The 20217-nt window shown below is 53.9% G+C and overlaps 1 protein-coding gene across 1 annotated transcript in view; it reads left to right on the top strand.

Annotated features, from left to right (window-relative positions):
* LOC144946054 (protein kish-A-like) overlaps nucleotides 1-20217 on the top strand; it is a 39066-nt gene that overhangs the window by 2586 nt on the left and 16263 nt on the right.

Raw genomic sequence — 20217 nt, 5'->3', positions numbered from 1 at the left:
GAAGTGAGTTTTCAATGTAGACACGTGACACCACAGACCACTCCACCTTCCTTGAGTGCCTCCAAAATGCTCTGGTCCCAAGCTGTTACGATGGCCTCACTCAATTCAAGAAAGGTGCGAACCTTTTCGTCTTTTACAACTTTGGTGGTGCTCTTTGTTGCTGGCCGCTGGACATTTTGAGCCTGTGCTCAGCAATCTGTGTTTAAATACAGTCACCTATATCCGTGTGCACAGTGTATATATATTTACACACACTCACATATGTGTGTGTGTCGTTTCTCCTAGAATGCGGTAGTTGCTGAAGAACACCGTGTTATGGACAAATGGCGTCATAGTCTATAACATAGGGGGTAAAGCATAGTCCGCGACATCACGTGAGATGCGTACGCAGGCCGGACAAAGACTGAGGATCGTTGGTAGCATCTAGAAACATCCAGCAGCATCCCGCTTTGTGTGACGCTACACCACGGCAGCCGCACGACTGCTTATTCCTCCCCGCGCGACGTAGTTCTGTGCACTCAATCGCGTTACAGACCACTCTGTGTTGTGAGAACATGCTGCGATGTAGGAGAACAGACTAAATATACATGACAAGCGGTAGTGTAGCGGTTAGCGCGCTGCGCTACGAACCCGGCGACCCGAGTTCGATTCCCGCTCACGATGAACATCGGTGACGATTATCTGAACCGGTCCTGGGCCTCCCCTAGGTCGACTCAGCCTCCAATTAGTACCTGGTGCGGTGTGTAAAATCATCACCACTGAAGAGACAAAGGCGGCCGGGCGTGGTGTTGGCCATCCTCCCCCTTGAGTGCCGTGCCGACCTTCATAGGTGCTCACTAACAGCATTTGCCCCAACAGTCTGTTAAGGCTATAAGGAGGATCTTTGTACTTATATATATACACGTAAAACTACGTAGACTGGGGGTGCCACGCAAAATTCCAAGTTTGTTGTTTCCAAGGTCACGCCTCCTGGCTGTATTCATTTGCCTGTTCAACTGAAGCCACCGCAGGTTTAAAGACGACGTCAATATTTACCGGTTTCCCAGCAGAGTTGAAAAATGCATTGCAACTCAATGCAGATAAAGATTCATAGCCTAGAGGCATAGATGCATAGGAGGAGAGGAGTGGGTGCTGTACAACCTGATTGGTCTTAGAATCAACAAATGAGTTCAGAGCATTTGGCTGCTATCATTTTTGGCCGGGTCGCTTCTGAAATAGAACTCTATACAGCAGGCATCAGGGTCGGGATCGAATCCACGGCCTCCTGCAGGCGAGGGAGTTAACATCTTGCCACTGCAGCGATAACACTCAGCTCAACGTCGCCCGGTTTTTAATTGAAGCCCGTGCAATGTTTTCGGAGAGAGAACCTTTCACACTTTTCCAGGATGCGCCGCACGGAGACAAATTTTGGGTCAAACATAGAGGGCAAGGTTCTCTCTCTTTTTATTTTCTCTCCGTCTGCCAAGATCGACCGCCGCCGCTGCCGCCCTCACGGACACAGGAACTCAATTGAGCGGCGAGCTTCGAAGATGCCATCGGGGGTCAAAATCAGCGCCGACTGTCCGTGCCTTCCGATGGCCAGACGCCGGTCTTTTTTCTGTTGGGCATCTGCCGGAATTGCTCAACAAAGGCGGGAGGATGCCAAGCGGGAATTTTAAGAAGGCCTCTGAGCTTCCATCCAAACTCCCGTGCTGCGTCTCACCCGCGTTCAACCCGGCTCTGTCCTCCTCCTAGCGAGTCATCGTCCCCAGGTCGCGCCTATTCGAGCTTGCGGCGAGATCCGCGTTCGACAGCCTCTCGGCCTTGCGTGCACGCGCGTTCACAAGGCCCCCGATTGTGCGCGGCGCGGCACTCGAGGGAGTTGGGTCCACACACACGGAGGCCGCTGTTACGTGGTGATGCGGGCGGGCGGGTCGGTCGCAACCTGGCAGAGGCCAGCCGCTGGGCGTGGTGGCACACGCCCGCGACGCGATGCTTGCGAGGCAAGGGCTGTGAAGGGTCGCGCAGATTTGCGAAGCTCCCTGTGAGGTGGCCACGAGATGGCGAGGACAGCACATTTCTTCTCGAGTCACAAATTTCAGGAGCTTTGATTTCGCATTCCTGAGCGTGCTTTGGGGTTTCTCTGCGGGCGCTCTCTGGTGTCCTCCCACCTGCAGAAAGACTCTGACATGGCATTGGTCAAATGCCAGTGCAGGAACCTCCTGAAAATCAGCCTTAGGGCTCGATGAGGCTTTCCTGGATAAACAAACAAAAGTCAAAAAATCCTGTGCAATTTCATGGTGACCTGGCCACAAATGATATCCAATTAAGTGGCTTATTCTGTGGACGTTTCTAGCAGCCAAATACTCTAAATGCTCTAAATGCAATCCTGTGAAATTTCCCACCAAACACTCCTTCAGATGTACGGGTAAGTTCTGTTAGCGAGCACCTATGAAGGTCGGCACGGCACACGAGGGGGTGGGTGGCCAGAACAACGCCCGGCCGCCTTTGTCTCCCCAGTGAGGCCAAGTCGACCTAGGGGACGCCCAGAACCGATTCAGATAATCGTCACTGGCGTTGGCTGTGAACGGGAATCGATCTCGGGTCGCTGGGTTCGTCCTGAATCGGGTGACACGAATATACTCAGCAAAGTCACACACACACTGGGTAAAGTGACACACACACACTGGGTGAAGACACACACACATACTGGGTGTAGTGACACACACACACACTGGGTAAAGTGACACACACACACTGGGTGAAGACACACACACATACTGGGTGTAGTGACACACACACACACTGGGTAAAGTGACACACACACACTGGGTCAAGTGACACACACACACACACACTGGGTGTAGTGACACACACACACATACTGGGTGTAGTGACACACACACACACTGGGTGTAGACACACACACACACTGGGTGGAGTGACACACACACACACACTGGGTGTAGTGACACTCACACACAGGGTGAAGTGACACACACACAGGGTGAAGTGACACACACACTGGGTGTAGTGACACACACACTGGGTGTAGTGGCACACACACACTGGGTGTAGTGACACACACACACACACACACTGGGTGTAGTGACACACACACACTGGGTGTAGACACACACACACACTGGGTGTAGTGACACACACACACACTGGGTGTAGTGACACACACACACACTGGGTGAAGTGACACACACACACTGTGAAGTGACACACACACACTGTGTGTTGTGACACACACACACACACTGGGTGTAGTGACACACACTGGGTGTAGTGACACACACTGGGTGTAGTGACACACACTGGGTGTAGTGACACACACACACTGGGTGAAGTGACACACACACACTGTGAAGTGACACACACACACTGTGTGTTGTGACACACACACACACTGGGTGTAGTGACACACACACACTGGGTGTAGTGACACACACTGGGTGTAGTGACACACACTGGGTGTAGTGACACACACACACTGGGTGTAGTGACACACACACACACACTGGGTGTAGTGACACACATACACACTGGGTGTAGACACACACACACACTGGGTGGAGTGACACACACACACACTGGGTGTAGACACACACACACACTGGGTGGAGTGACACACACACACACTGGGTGTAGACACACACACACACTGGGTGGAGTGACACTCACACACAGGGTGAAGTGACACACACACAGGGTGAAGTGACACACACACTGGGTGTAGTGACACACACACTGGGTGTAGTTGTAATGCGGGCGTAAGCGACCTTCCGGATGTGACGTCACGGGGGGTGGAGCCATGTGACGTGGGTGGAAGGTTCGGGTCCTTAAGCGGGTAAACCGGAAGGGGAAGTCAGTCGGGGTGTGAGCGGAAAAGAGAGAGGCCACGCGGGCGAGTGAGAGGAGGGGGGGCACCGACGGCCATCGGGAGCCAACCCCGAAGACAGGCGGAAGCTACGGAGTGGTGTGCAGCTGCGGAGAAGACAGCCAGAAGAGCTGCGTGTTAGAGGCAGCGGTGTGGCTGTCAGGTGTGGCGGGAGAGAAGAGGGAGAGACAGCACGAGGCTGTCAGAGCTGCAGAGAGGACGAAGGAGAGAGGAGTTGCAGCGAGTACAGCCAAGGGGGGCTGTGTGAGAGTAACAGCAGCGGGGCTGCCTTTGTGGATCGGGCCGACATCGGAGTCAGCACCGTGGAGAAGCTACAGAGTAGAGACAGCCGTGTGGGAGTACAGTACGAACCGAATAAAGGACACTGAGCCAGACATCGTGGTCCAGTCGTTTATTACACTGGTGTCGGAAGTGCAACGGCATGTCGAAACAAGTGAGGAAGAAAGTTAATCCGGCGCCTGCATCGGCTTCTTCGTCCGACGACTACGAACTCCCTCCAACCACGGATTCTGTTGGGGTGGTGGAGGAGAGCCCTGCTGGGGCGAGCACGGGAACGGGAGTGGAGGATGTCGGCGCGGTGGCGGGTCCGTCGACATCATCAGACGCTGATCAACGATGGCAAGAGATGGCGGTACAACTGGAGGCACTTAAGGACGTCCTGACGCATTTATGCCATCTCGTCGCGCCAGGGACGATGGAGGACGCAGTTGGTGCTCCGCGGGCCGCCACGTTGCCTGTCCTGCCGCCGCCATTGGCCACGCGGCAAGAAGCCGCCATCTTGCGCGCTCCGCGGCGCCAAACCGCCATCTTGGCCACGCCGCGGGCCGACGCCATTTTGAATTTGCCACCACAACCACCACCATTGGAAGACGGCGGGAAGAGGAGTCGGAGTCGCCACCTTACCACGGTTAAAGAATTTTCCGTCGGTGGGGACTGGAGCACGTTCGCCTGCCGCTTCTTGGCGGCGGTACGCACAGCAAGATGGACCGATGCGGAGGCTTTGGAGGTGTTGCCGACTCTCCTGGACGACGAATCTGTCCGATTTTTCCGTTCCATAACGACCGATAAGAAGGCAACTTTATGTGGTGTTTTTCAAGAAATGGCCGACGCTTATGAGCCACCAGATGATGCGCATCGGCGATTCGCTCAACGACAACGAGCACCAGAGGAGTCGCCCGTGGCGTTCAGGGGTGCGGTGCTGGAGCTGGCCATGGCAGCTTATCCTGAGACGCCACAGGACCTGCTCGAGCCTCTCATATTAGGGAAAATGTTGGAGCTGTCTCGGGATCTAGGGATCCCCATGCCTGTGTGTGGGCATGAGAAGCTAACTTCCCGGACGGCTGCTAAGTGTCTCGATGCGCAATTCAATCTCCGTCGCTGGAAACAAGTGACGGCGTGGACGGGGGGGCCCGTCAAAGAAGGGGATGCGCTGGGGTGGAACCCTGCGCAGGCTGTCTACGTTCCGGATGACCGGGGCCCTCAACAGCTGACGGCCGCCTCCGCTCCATGGACGGGACGCGGCGGGCCGATGCCGCGCGCGGCGCTACCGGAACGGGGCCGTCAGGAGGCAAGGCCTGCGCTTCGGCGCAACGATGCCGAATGTTTCCGCTGCGGGCGTAGGGGCCACTACGCTAGAGACTGCTGGGCCCGCTTCCCGGTTCCGCCGCAGCAGGAGGCCTCGGTACCGGACAAGTCGACTAAAGATCCTCCGAAACAGGCATGTCATCACGCACCAGACACCCGGCAAGGCTTTACACCTCACCCATCGCCTTCGTTGCGCCATCCTAATGTTGTTGTTAAAGAAAGCCCTTCGACGGGGCCTTGTCGCTCGGTCACGCAGTGGCGCAAGTTGGCACGGAGAGTCGTCGCGGCCGCTACGGGTTCGTCCACTGTACCGGGGTCTATACAAGGGGTGGACGTACGCATTTTGGTCGACTCCGGCGCGTCTGCGACTATTATTTCGGATGTCATTTTCCATCTGTTGGGCATCCCGCCGGGGGCTGTGCGTCCGGTTTATGGGTCGTGCGTCGCTGCGAACGGGGGTAGCATGGGTATCGTGGGCCAGGTGGATGCTAAGATATCTATTGGGGATGTGTCGGCCTCGGGCGTTGTGTTAATATCGAGATCTTTGGCGGTTCCTTGTTTGTTAGGCACCGATTTTTTAGCTAAGATGCCCATTTTGATCAAAATCAATGAGAATTGTATTGAACTGCCGGGGGGCCGTCAAATCTCTTTTCTGCCGTCGCCCTGGGGGTGACCTGCTTCGGCCGTACAAGTGCAGGCGCTGTCTGTCGCATCTGTGGACATCCCACCTGGTACACAGATGCTTATACCCTTGCGGTATCGGAAGCCCCTGCCTGATCGGCTAGGAGCAGTAGGGGTCTTGTTGTCACCGTCCGCCACGATAACAACCGGGTTGGCGTTAGTGGGGGCACAGACCATCGTCCGGCCGGATCAATTACCGTTTTTGCAGGTGCTTAATGCGGGGGGGGAAAACGTCCGTGTTCCGGCCAGTACGGTTGTGGCACATGCCACTACGGCGTTTGCGACGCATGATTGTCCGCATAGCCGGGGAGTGGTTGCTGGGGTTTCCGAGCCAAGGGGTTCGGATAATCGTTGGGTTGCTGACTTATGTGACGGAAATTCTTCCCTGTCCATGGAGCAACGTGGTGCGCTGCGTAAATTGTTGTTGACATATTCCGATGTGTTCAGCTCCGATGATTTGGATTTGGGCCGCACATCGTTGCTTTACCATCACATTGAGACGGGCGATGCTGCCCCTATTCGATTAAATTCGCATCGGATGAGTCCTGCGGAGCGAGAACACGTGCGGGGGGCAGTGGAAGACATGTTGGCTGCGGACATTATATCGCCATCTAACAGCCCATGGGGCGCTCCGGTCGTCTTGGTTAAGAAGAAGGATGGCAAATTGCGATTTTGTGTTGATTTCCGGAAATTGAATAAGATATCGGTGGCAGATGCGTACCCCCTGCCGCGTATGGATGACTCCCTCGACGCATTGTCGGGGGCTAAGTTCTTTTCCACACTGGACCTCTCTTCGGGATTTTGGCAGCTTCCCCTTGACGAGTCCTCACGGGAGAAAACCGCATTCCGTACGCCGCAGGGGTTATTTCAATTCAACTGTCTCCCGATGGGATTGAATGCGGCCCCTGCTACATTTCAAAGATTGATGGAGCTCGTTTTGTCGGGGTTGCAGTGGGAGACGTGTCTTATATATTTGGATGATATTATTGTCTTCAGCCGCACATTTGATGAACATTTGACGCGGCTGGAGACAGTGTTCACGAGGATGCGTTCTGCCAAATTGAAATTCAAACCAAAGAAATGTCACCTACTGCAACGGTCCGTCCGCTATTTGGGGCACATTGTGAGTGCTGAGGGGGTGTCCACGGATCCGGAAAAGACGGCGTGCGTCCGGGATTGGCCGACTCCGGCCACCGTGGGGGATGTTCGGCGGTTTTTGGGATTTGCCTCGTATTACCGAAGATTTGTGCCGGGTTTTGCGACGATTGCGAGGCCCTTGCATCTCCTTACGGGTAAAGGACGGAAGTTTGGTTGGGGACAGCCGGAGGAGGCGGCCTTTCGGAGTCTGCGTGATCTATTGGCCACGGCCCCAACATTGGATTATCCCGATTTCGATCACCCATTCATTCTTGATACGGACGCGAGTGACACGGGTATTGGGGCGGTATTATCACAGTCTAAAGGGGGTGTAGAGCGTGTCGTGGCGTATGGTAGCCGAGTCTTGTCTCCTGCGGAAACCCGCTACTGTGTCACTCGCAGAGAACTATTGGCGGTTGTTTTTTTCCTACGGCAATTTCGACCATACCTCTACGGTCGTTCTTTTATTGTGCGTACGGATCATGCGGCCTTGCAATATGCCCTTAAAATTGACCAGCCATCCGGACAGTTGGCACGTTGGTTGGACACGCTACAGGAATTTTCCTTCCAAATTCAACATCGGAAGGGAGTGCGCCATGCGAACGCTGACGCACTTTCCAGATTACCGCGGCGCGCCCCTTGTAAATGTGAGTCGGGGACGCATAGGTGTTCGCCGATTCCAAACCCCCCTCAGCCGCTTACGTTGGCCGTCGAGAAGTCGGATACTCCGATGGAACCGGGACCGGCTGACGGGGTTTTGAATCTGCCGCGGTCTGTCTGGATCCGGGAACAGATGATGGATGAGTCGTTGGTGTCCTTGCGGAAGCGGTCTGCTAGGGACAATGGGAGTCCGAGTACGGCTGTGGGGCCGCAAACCGCTCTCCGAGATGGTCTGCTTATGTGGCGGGAGGGGTTCCAGGAACGTTGGCGCCTGGTGGTACCAACGTCCTTGCGATTCGAGTTGATTAGAACTCTCCATTGTGACACTCTCTTACATTTAGGGGTGCAGAAGACCTTGTTGACGTTGCAACGTCATTATTTTTGGCACGGCATGGCGACAGATGTCGTAGGGCACGTGCGCGCGTGCCCTGCGTGTGCACGACGTAAGCCGCCGAAACATCCTTACGTGCCGCCTCTCCAGTCGATTCAGGTGTCTCGAGTCAATGAATTGGTGGCACTGGACATATTGGGACCTTTTCCACCATCGGCGAGGGGTAATAAATATTTGCTGGTAGGGGTTGAGTACCTCTCCCGTTGGCCGATGGCCTGGCCGTTGCCCGATCAGTCGGCCGCGGCCATTACCGACGCCTTTTTGTTTGGGTATATTATGGACAAGGGGGCGCCTGAGAGACTCCTCACGGACCAGGGCAGGAATTTCTCTTCTAAATTATTGGCGGAAGTGTGCGCGGGCCTTGGGACTAAGAAAGTACGGACATCCCCATACCATCCGCAGACGGATGGTATGGTTGAACGGCTGAACAGGACATTGTCTGCCATGCTTTGCCATACCGTGAGTGAACAACAATCAGATTGGGATCTGCACATCCCCGGAGTGCTTTCGGCGTACAGGATGACGCCTCATGCGGCTACAGGGTATTCGCCGTTTTACCTTATGTATGGTCGGGAAAACGTGCCGCCGGTGGTTGTGCAATTGGGAACTGGGGTGAAGGGACCTCGTAAACCACTTCCTGAATACATTCAGGACACGGTTCGCCGAGTCACGGAGGCGCGGGAGAATGCCCGCGTGGCTACGGCCAAAGCCCAGGCCCGGAACGAGCGATATGCGCGACGGTCCGAGGGGGAGTGCCCCTGGAAGGTTGGGGACCTAGCCTGGCTTCATTGTCCACAGGTACGTCCGGGAACCTCGCCGAAATTGCACAAACCCTGGCATGGTCCCGTACGCCTCATTGCGGTTCCCAACCCACAGTCAGCACGCGTCCAAATTGGGTCTCGTCGCTGGGTTGTGCATACGTCGCGCTTGAAACCATATGTTGCTCCCTTACATGATGTGTCATCCCCCAATGTTGCCTTGCTGGGGTCTGTTGCTGCTGACTCTCCCCTGCCTGCGTCCATTGATCTTGCTAGAGCGCCTGTCGTACCTGTTCCAGACAGGCCGGCCGTGACATTGCGGGGGACGAGGGGCCCTGCTCGGAGGACGCCTGCCAGGTCTGCGGGACCTTCGAGCCCTGCAGCCCTTCCGACCCAGCTGCGGGCACGGTCACAGGACAAGCCCAAGACTAATTCTTTAGGGACACGGGACGTTGGTGGACTTCCAGCTGCGGCAGGGGGATTACCCCCTGTCATTCCTCGACTTTCATCGCGTTCCCGTTCTGCGAGTGGGCCGCCGACCGTCCGGGACGGGCCGGCGACCCGCACACGTTCCAAATCGCTTACGTTTCGTTGATTGTTGCTGTGTTTTATCTTTTTCTTACAGTTGTATTTATTGCATGCTTTTTGTACGTTCGTTGATGTTAATTGCGTTGTTGTTGTTGTTGTTCTTGCTGTTACATTGTATGCTTAGTGTCCTTTAGGGGGGTAGGTCGATTCGCCGCATTACGATTGCTATTGGTCAGCCGAGGTCGGCTGGGATTTTTCTACGGGGGAGGGTGGTGTAATGCGGGTGTAAGCGACCTTCCGGATGTGACGTCACGGGGGGTGGAGCCATGTGACGTGGGTGGAAGGTTCGGGTCCTTAAGCGGGTAAACCGGAAGGGGAAGTCAGTCGGGGTGTGAGCGGAAAAGAGAGAGGCCACGCGGGCGAGTGAGAGGAGGGGGGGCACCGACGGCCATCGGGAGCCAACCCCGAAGACAGGCGGAAGCTACGGAGTGGTGTGCAGCTGCGGAGAAGACAGCCAGAAGAGCTGCGTGTTAGAGGCAGCGGTGTGGCTGTCAGGTGTGGCGGGAGAGAAGAGGGAGAGACAGCACGAGGCTGTCAGAGCTGCAGAGAGGACGAAGGAGAGAGGAGTTGCAGCGAGTACAGCCAAGGGGGGCTGTGTGAGAGTAACAGCAGCGGGGCTGCTGTTGTGGATCGGGCCGACATCGGAGTCAGCACCGTGGAGAAGCTACAGAGTAGAGACAGCCGTGTGGGAGTACAGTACGAACCGAATAAAGGACACTGAGCCAGACATCGTGGTCCAGTCGTTTATTACACTGGTGTCGGAAGTGCAACGGCATGTCGAAACAAGTGAGGAAGAAAGTTAATCCGGCGCCTGCATCGGCTTCTTCGTCCGACGACGACGAACTCCCTCCAACCACGGATTCTGTTGGGGTGGTGGAGGAGAGCCCAGCTGGGGCGAGCACGGGAACGGGAGTGGAGGATGTCGGCGCGGTGGCGGGTCTGTCGACATCATCAGACGCTGATCAACGATGGCAAGAGATGGCGGTACAACTGGAGGCACTTAAGGACGTCCTGACGCATTTATGCCATCTCGTCGCGCCAGGGACGATGGAGGACGCAGTTGGTGCTCCGCGGGCCGCCACGTTGCCTGTCCTGCCGCCGCCATTGGCCACGCGGCAAGAAGCCGCCATCTTGCGCGCTCCGCGGCGCCAAACCGCCATCTTGGCCACGCCGCGGGCCGACGCCATTTTGAATTTGCCACCACAACCACCACCATTGGAAAACGGCGGGAAGAGGAGTCGGAGTCGCCACCTTACCACGGTTAAAGAATTTTCCGTCGGTGGGGACTGGAGCGCGTTCGCCTGCCGCTTCTTGGCGGCGGTACGCACAGCAAGATGGACCGATGCGGAGGCTTTGGAGGTGTTGCCGACTCTCCTGGACGACGAATCTGTCCGATTTTTCCGTTCCATAACGACCGATAAGAAGGCAACTTTATGTGGTGTTTTTCAAGAAATGGCCGACGCTTATGAGCCACCAGATGATGCGCATCGGCGATTCGCTCAACGACAACGAGCACCAGAGGAGTCGCCCGTGGCGTTCAGGGGTGCGGTGCTGGAGCTGGCCATGGCAGCTTATCCTGAGACGCCACAAGACCTGCTCGAGCCTCTCATATTAGGGAAAATGTTGGAGCTGTCTCGGGATCTAGGGATCCCCATGCCTGTGTGTGGGCATGAGAAGCTAACTTCCCGGACGGCTGCTAAGTGTCTCGATGCGCAATTCAATCTCCGTCGCTGGAAACAAGTGACGGCGTGGACGGGGGGGCCCGTCAAAGAAGGGGATGCGCTGGGGTGGAACCCTGCGCAGGCAGGCTGTCTACGTTCCGGATGACCGGGGCCCTCAACAGCTGAGGGCCCCGGTCATCCGGAGCTGCGTGTTAGAGGCAGCGGTGTGGCTGCCAGGTGTGGCGGGAGAGAAGAGGGAGAGACAGCACGATGCTGTCAGAGCTGCAGAGAGGACGAAGGAGAGAGGAGTTGCAGCGAGTACAGCCAAGGGGGGCTGTGTGAGAGTAACAGCAGCGGGGCTGCTGTTGTGGATCGGGCCGACATCGGAGTCAGCACCGTGGAGAAGCTACAGAGTAGAGACAGCCGTGTGGGAGTACAGTACAAACCGAATAAAGGACACTGAGCCAGACATCGTGGTCCAGTCGTTTATTACATAGTGACACACACACACTGGGTGTAGTGACACACACACACACACACTGGGTGTAGTGACACACACACACTGGGTGTAGACACACACACACACTGGGTGTAGTGACACACACACACACTGGGTGTAGTGACACACACACACACACACTGGGTGAAGTGACACACACACACTGTGAAGTGACACACACACAATGTGTGTTGTGACACACACACACACTGGGTGTAGTGACACACACACACTGGGTGTAGTGACACACACTGGGTGTAGTGACACACACTGGGTGTAGTGACACACACACACTGGGTGTAGTGACACACACACACTGTGAAGTGACACACACTGTGTGTTGTGACACACACACACACTGGGTGTAGTGACACACACACTGGGTGTAGTCACACACACACACACTGTGTGTAGTGACACACACACACTGGGTGTACACACACACACTGTGTGTAGTGACACACACACACACGGGGTGTAGTGACACACACACACTGGGTGTAGTGACACACGCACACACTGGGTGTAGTGACACACACACACTGGGTGTAGTGACACACACACACTGGGTGTAGTGACACACACACACACTGGGTGTAGTGACACACACACACACACTGGGTGTAGTGACACACACACACACACACTGGGTGTAGTGACACACACACACTGGGTGTAGTGACACACACACTGGGTGTAGTGACACACACACACACTGGGTGTAGTGACACACACACACTGGGTGTAGTGACACACACACACTGGGTGTAGTGACACACACACACACTGTGTGTAGTGACACACAAATACTGGGTGTAGTGACACACACACTGGGATTAGTGACACACACACACACTGGGTGTAGTGACACACACACTGTATGAAGTGACACACACACTGGGTGTAGTGACACACACACACTGGGTGTAGTGACACACACACACTGGGTGTAGTGACACACATACACACTGGGTGTAGTGACACACACACACACACTGGGTGTAGTGACACACACACTGGGTGTAGTGACACACACACACTGGGTGTAGTGACACACACACACACTGGGTGTAGTGACACACACACACACTGGGTGAAGTGACACACACACACTGGGTGTAGTGACACACACACTGGGTGTAGTGACACACACACACACACTGGGTGTAGTGACACACACACTGGGTGTAGTTACACACACACACACACTGGGTGAAGTGACGCACACACTGTGTAAAGTGACACACACACACACTGGGTGAAGTGACACACACACACTGGGTGTAGTGACACACACACACACTGGGTGTAGTGACACACACACACACTGGGTGTAGTGACACACACACACACTGGGTGTAGTGACACACACACACACTGGGTGTAGTGACACACACACTGGGTGAAGTGACACACACACACTGGGTGCAGTGACACACACACACACTGGGTGTAGACACACACACACACACTGGGTGTAGTGACACACACACACTGGGTGTAGTGACACACACACACTGGGTGTAGTGACACACACACACACACTGGGTGTAGTGACACACACACACTGGGTGTAGTGACACACACACACTGGGTTTAGTGACACACACACACTGGGTGTAGTGACACACACACACACTGTGTGAAGTGACATACACACACTGGGTGTAGTGACACACACACACACTGGGTGTAGTGACACACACACACTGGGTGAAGTGACACACACACACTGGGTGTAGTGACACACACACACTGGGTGTAGTGACACACACACACACTGGGTGTAGTGACACACACACACACTGGGTGAAGTGACACACACACACTGGGTGTAGTGACACACACACACACTGGGTGTAGTGACACACACACACACACACTGGGTGTAGTGACACACACACACACTGGGTGAAGTGACACACACACTGGGTGTAGTGACAAACACACACTGGGTGTAGTGACACACACACACTGGGTGTAGTGACACACACACACACACACACTGGGTGTAGTGACACACACACACACTGGGTGTAGTTACACACACACACTGGGTGTATTGACACACACACACACACTGGGTGAAGTGACACACACACACTGTGTAAAGTGACACACACACACACTGGGTGAAGTGACACACACACACTGGGTGTAGTGACACACACACACTGGGTGTAGTGACACACACATACACTGGGTGTAGTGACACACATACACACTGGGTGTAGTGACACACAACACACTGGGTGTAGTGACACACACACACTGGGTGTAGTGACACACACACTGGGTGAAGTGACACACACACACTGGGTGTAGTGACACACACACACACTGGGTGTAGACACACACACACACACTGGGTGTAGTGACACACACACACTGGGTGTAGTGACACACACACACTGGGTGTAGTGACACACACACACACTGTGTGTAGTGACACACACATACTGGGTGTAGTGACACACACACACACTGGGTGTAGTGACACACACACACTGGGTGAAGTGACACACACACACACTGGCTGTAGTGACACACACACACTGTGTGTTGTGACACACACACACTGGGTGTAGTGACACACACACACTGGGTGTACACACACACACACACTGGGTGTAGTAACACACACACACACACTGGGTGTAGTGACACACACACACTGGGTGTAGTGACAAACACACACTGGGTGTAGTGACACACACACACACACTGGGTGTAGTGACACATACACACTGGGTGAAGTGACACACACACACACTGGGTGTAGTGACACACACACACTGGGTGTAGTGACACACACACTGGGTGTAGTGACACACACACACTGGGTGTAGTGACACACATACATACTGGGTGTAGTGACACACACACACACTGGGTGTAGTGACACACACACACTGGGTGTAGTGACACACACACACTGGGTGTAGTGACACACACACACTGGGTGTAGTGACACACACACACTGTGTGTAGTGACACACACATACTGGGTGTAGTGACACACACACACTGGGTTTAGTGACACACACACACTGGGTGTAGTGACACACACACACACACTGTGTGAAGTGACACACACACACTGTGTGAAGTGACACACACACACTGGGTGTAGTGACACACACACACACACTGGGTGTAGTGACACACACACACACACTGGGTGTAGTGACACACACACACACTGGGTGTAGTGACACACACACTGGGTGTAGTGACACACTCACACACACTGGGTGTAGTGACACACACACACACTGGGTGTAGTGACACACACACACTGGGTGTAGTGACACACACACTGGGTGTAGTGACACACACACACACTGGGTGTAGTGACACACACACACACACTGGGTAAAGTGACACACACACACACACTGGGTGAAGTGACACACACACACTGGGTGAAGTGACACACACACACTGGGTGTAGTGACACACACACTGGGTGTAGTGACACACACACTGGGTGTAGTGACACACACTGGGTGTAGTGACACACACACACACTGGGTGAAGTGACACACACACACTGTGCAAAGTGACACACATACACACTGGGTGTAGTGACACACACACACACTGGGTGAAGTGACACACACACACACTGGGTGTAGTGACACACATACACACTGGGTGTAGTGACACACACACACACACACTTGGTGTAGTGACACACACACACTGGGTGTAGTGACACACACACTGGGTGTAGTGACACACACACACACACTGGGTGTAGACACACACACACACTGGGTGTAGTGACACACACACACTGGGTGTAGTGACACACACACACACTGGGTGAAGTGACACACACACACTGTGAAGTGACACACACACACTGTGTGTTGTGACACACACACACACACTGGGTGTAGTGACACACACACACTGGGTGTAGTGACACACACTGGGTGTAGTGACACACACACACTGGATGTAGTGACACACACACACACTGGGTGTAGTGACACACACACACTGTGTGTTGTGAGACACACACACACACTGGGTGAAGTGACACACACACACTGGGTGTAGACACACACACACACACTGGGTGTAGTGACACACACACACTGGGTGTAGTGACACACACACACTGGGTGTAGTGACACACACACACACTGTGTGTAGTGACACACACATACTGGGTGTAGTGACACACACACACACACTGGGTGTAGTGACACACACACACTGGGTGAAGTGACACACACACACACTGGCTGTAGTGACACACACACACTGTGTGTTGTGACACACACACACACTGGGTGTAGTGACACACACACACTGGGTGTACACACACACACACACTGGGTGTAGTAACACACACACACACACTGGGTGTAGTGACACACACACACTGGGTGTAGTGACAAACACACACACTGGGTGTAGTGACACACACACACACACTGGGTGTAGTGACACATACACACTGGGTGAAGTGACACACACACACACTGGGTGTAGTGACACACACACACTGGGTGTAGTGACACACACACTGGGTGTAGTGACACACACACACTGGGTGTAGTGACACACATACATACTGGGTGTAGTGACACACACACACACTGGGTGTAGTGACACACACACACTGGGTGTAGTGACACACACACACTGGGTGTAGTGACACACACACACTGGGTGTAGTGACACACACACACTGTGTGTAGTGACACACACATACTGGGTGTAGTGACACACACACACTGGGTTTAGTGACACACACACACTGGGTGTAGTGACACACACACACACACTGTGTGAAGTGACACACACACACTGTGTGAAGTGACACACACACACTGGGTGTAGTGACACACACACACACACTGGGTGTAGTGACACACACACACACACTGGGTGTAGTGACACACACACACACTGGGTGTAGTGACACACACTGGGTGTAGTGACACACTCACACACACTGGGTGTAGTGACACACACACACACACTGGGTGTAGTGACACACACACACACACTGGGTGTAGTGACACACACACACTGGGTGTAGTGACACACACACTGGGTGTAGTGACACACACACACTGGGTGTAGTGACACACACACACACACTGGGTAAAGTGACACACACACACACACACACTGGGTGAAGTGACACACACACACTGGGTGAAATGACACACACACACTGGGTGTAGTGACACACACACTGGGTGTAGTGACACACACACTGGGTGTAGTGACACACACTGGGTGTAGTGACACACACACACACTGGGTGAAGTGACACACACACACTGTGCAAAGTGACACACATACACACTGGGTGAAGTGACACACACACACACTGGGTGTAGTGACACACATACACACTGGGTGTAGTGACACACACACACACTTGGTGTAGTGACACACACACACTGGGTGTAGTGACACACACACACACACTGGGTGTAGTGACACACACACACACACTGGGTGTAGACACACACACACACTGGGTGTAGTGACACACACACTGGGTGTAGTGACACACACACACTGGGTGTAGTGAAACACACACACACTGGGTGTAGTGAAACACACACACACACTGGGTGAAGTGACACACACACACTGTGAAGTGACACACACACACTGTGTGTTGTGACACACACACACACACTGGGTGTAGTGACACACACACACTGGGTGTAGTGACACACACACACTGGATGTAGTGACACAAACACACACTGGGTGTAGTGACACACACACACTGTGTGTTGTGAGACACACACACACACTGGGTGAAGTGACACACACACACTGGGTGTAGTGACACACACACTGGGTGTAGTGACACACACACTGGGTGTACACACACACACACTGGGTGTAGTGACACACACACACTGGGTGTAGTGACAAACACACACAGGGTGTAGTGACACACACACACTGGGTGTAGTGACACATACACACTGGGTGTAGTGACACACACACACACACTGGGTGTAGTGACACACACACACACTGGGTGTAGTGACACAAACACATACTGGGTGTAGTAACACACACACACTGGGTGTAGTGACACGCACACACACTGGGTGTAGTGACACACACACACTGGGTGTAGTGACACAAACACACACTGGGTGTAGTGACACACACACACTGTGTGTAGTGACACACACACACTGGGTGTAGTGACACAAACACACACTGGGTGTAGTGACACACACACACTGGGTTTAGTGACACACACACACTGGGTGTAGTGACACAAACACACACTGGGTGTAGTGACACACACACACACTGGGTGTAGTGACACACACACACTGTGTGTAGTGACACACACATACTGGGTGTAGTGACACACACACACACTGGGTGTAGTGACACACACACTGGGTGTAGTGACACACTCACACACACTGGGTGTAGTGACACACACACACTGTGTGTAGTGACACACACATACTGGGTGTAGTGACACACACACACTGGGTGTAGTGACACACACACACACTGGGTGTAGTGACACACTCACACACACTGGGTGTAGTGACACACACACACTGTGTGTAGTGACACACACACACTGGGTGTAGTGACACACACACACACTGGGTGTAGTGACACACACACACACTGGGTGTAGTGACACACACACTGGGTGTAGTGACACACACAAACACACTGGGTGTAGTGACACACACACACTGGGTGTAGTGACACACACACTGGGTGTAGTGACACACACACACACTGGGTGTAGTGACACACACACACACACTGGGTAAAGTGACACACACACACACACACTGGGTGAAGTGACACACACACACTGGGTGAAGTGACACACACACACTGGGTGTAGTGACACACACACTGGGTGTAGTGACACACACACACACTGGGTGAAGTGACACACACACACACTGGGTGTAGTGACACACATACACACTGGGTGTAGTGACACACACACACACTGGGTGAAGTGACACACACACACACTGGGTGTAGTGACACACATACACACTGGGTGTAGTGACACACACACACACTGGGTGTAGTGACACACACACACTGGGTGTAGTGACACACACACACTGGGTGAAGTGACACACACACACTGTGAAGTGACACACACACACTGTGTGTTGTGACACACACACACTGGGTGTAGTGACACACACACACTGGGTGTAGTGACACACACTGGGTGTAGTGACACACACACACTGGATGTAGTGACACACACACAGACACTGTGTGTAGTGACACACACACACTGTGTGTTGTGAGACACACACACACACTGGGTGAAGTGACACACACACACTGGGTGTAGTGACACACACACTGGGTGTAGTGACACACACACACTGGGTGTACACACACACACACACTGGGTGTAGTGACACACACACTGGGTGTAGTGACACACACACACACACTGGGTGTAGACACACACACACTGGGTGTAGTGACACACACACACTGGGTGTAGTGACAAACACACACAGGGTGTAGTGACACACACACACTGGGTGTAGTGACACACACACACACACTGGGTGTAGTGACACACACAAACTGTGTGTTGTGACACACACACACACTGGGTGTAGTGACACACACACACACACACTGGGTGTAGTGACACACACGGGGTGTAGTGACACACATACACTGGGTGTAGTGACACACACACACACACTGGCTGTAGTGACACACACACACTGTGTGTTGTGACACACACACACACTGGGTGTAGTTACACACACACACTGGGTGTACACACACACACACACTGGGTGTAGTAACACACACACACACACTGGGTGTAGTGACACACACACACACTGGGTGTAGTGACACACACACACACTGGGTGTAGTGACACATACACACTGGGTGAAGTGACACACACACACACTGGGTGTAGTGACACACACACACTGGGTGTAGTGACACACACACTGGGTGTAGTGACACACACACACACTGGGTGTAGTGACACACACACACACACTGGGTGTAGTGACAAACACACACACTGGGTGTAGTGACACACACACACACTGGGTGTAGTGACACATACACACTGGGTGAAGTGACACACACACACACTGGGTGTAGTGACACACACACACTGGGTGTAGTGACACACACACTGGGTGTAGTGACACACACACACACTGGGTGTAGTGACACACATACATACTGGGTGTAGTGACACACACACACACTGGGTGTAGTGACACACACACACACTGGGTGTAGTGACACACACACACTGTGTGTAGTGACACACACATACTGGGTGTAGTGACACACACACACACTGGGTTTAGTGACACACACACACT

The sequence above is a fragment of the Lampetra fluviatilis genome, chromosome 39 (assembly GCF_964198595.1).
Source record: "Lampetra fluviatilis chromosome 39, kcLamFluv1.1, whole genome shotgun sequence".
In the NCBI taxonomy this organism is placed as follows: Eukaryota; Metazoa; Chordata; class Hyperoartia; order Petromyzontiformes; family Petromyzontidae; genus Lampetra; species Lampetra fluviatilis.
The sequence above is the reverse complement of the archived record's forward strand: the minus strand, read 5'-3'. Positions and strand labels throughout refer to the sequence as shown.